Source organism: Sorex araneus, chromosome X (assembly GCF_027595985.1).
Source record: "Sorex araneus isolate mSorAra2 chromosome X, mSorAra2.pri, whole genome shotgun sequence".
In the NCBI taxonomy this organism is placed as follows: Eukaryota; Metazoa; Chordata; class Mammalia; order Eulipotyphla; family Soricidae; genus Sorex; species Sorex araneus.
The window spans coordinates 207,334,217-207,335,781 of NC_073313.1; positions in this window are offsets into that span (position 1 = coordinate 207,334,217).

A 1,565-nucleotide genomic window follows, 5' to 3' on the forward strand; every position below is an offset into this window, starting at 1 on the left:
ACTGATGCCTCTACTGTCGCATGTTCTGAAGAACAGTTCTTCTCCAGTGTCGAAAACAGTATGATGTGTTTGATGCCTTCTTGTCTCGGTAAATCCAATGACGTCATACTTAATCTTCCGAGCTTGCACCATCAGGTCCTCGATGGATGCTTCCAAAGCCATTGTACGTGTGTTAAAAGTGCAAACAGTCATTTTAGTCCTTCTTCGTTTTGGCAGCCTACTGGGTCCATTGAAACCCCTGACTCATTTCCTTTGTTATTATTGAAACTTAGGAAATGAGAAAGGAAATGAATCAAGGGTTGCAATGGGCCCACACAGGTGGGACACGGCGGTGGCATTTTACAGAGGAGAGCCACCTCCTTGTCCAGACATTGAATGGTGGGCAGGCGGAGGAACAGAGAAACAGGAACCGGGCCCTAGGGCTGGTCGGCAGTTCATTTTATTTCTCTCTTGTCTCCATGTCTTCCGATCAGTCCCTTTAAGGCACAGTTGTAGTTGTCATTTTAGCCATAGTTTCCAGTCATCAGAGTTCCATCATCCTAGTTTCCTCATGGACCTCAAAGTCCTCCCTTTTATTATCTCTTCTTCCTCGTCTAAACATTTCATCATGGATTCTCTAGTCCCCAGCATCTAGTCTTCAGCATCTAATCTTCAGCATCTAGTTTCCATCTCCCTCTCAGCATCTCCTTCTCATCATCCCCTCCCCAGAGTTCAGTTCCAGAGTCTCTTCCAGAGTAGTTCTGTTTTCCCTCCCCAACAACTCGTCTGTCTGTTCTGTTTCAGCGTTGTGATTTTGAAATTTGAGAAGCTTCAAATTAGAATGTCCAAAAGTCCAAGGTATGTACAGAGGGTGGTGAAGATAGAAATGTGTCTCTTTAAAAACAAGTATCTTTAAGGGGCCAGATTGATAGTACAGTGTGTAAGGCACTTGCCTTGCACATGGCTGACCTGAGTTCGATCCCTGGCATCTCATATGATCCCCTAAGCACTGCCAGTACGGAGCCAGGAGTTAGCCCTTGAGCATAACCAGGTATGGCCCCAAAACAAAAAAAAAGAAACAAAAAAGAAAAACAAACAAACAAAAGAAAAGTATCTTTAACCTGTAGTTAGCTGGTCTTATTTATGATATGGGAGTTAGGTTGTTCATTCAAAACCATGAGGGGAAGACTGATTTGTCTTATTTCCCAGGAGCCATTCAGAGGGGAGTTTCCCTGGAATGACTCTTGGCTGGTCCTTCTGTGTACCCAAGATTCCTTCTGTTTCCTGCAAACCCAGGCAGCTTTTTTTTTTTTTTGCTTTTTGGGTCACACCCGTTGATGCACAGGGGTTACTCCTGGCTCTGCCCTCAGGAATTACTCCTAGTGGTGCTCAGGGAACCATACGGGATGCTGGGAATCGAATGTGGGTCTGCTGCTTGCAAGGCAAATGCCCTACCTGCTGTGCTATTGCTTCAGCTCCCACCCAGTCAGCTTTTGGGGCCACACTTTTATGCATTACTGAGAATTGGACCTGAAGGTGCTGAGCCTCAAGCAGGCTTCAATGAGAAACATGAAGATTATTATCAT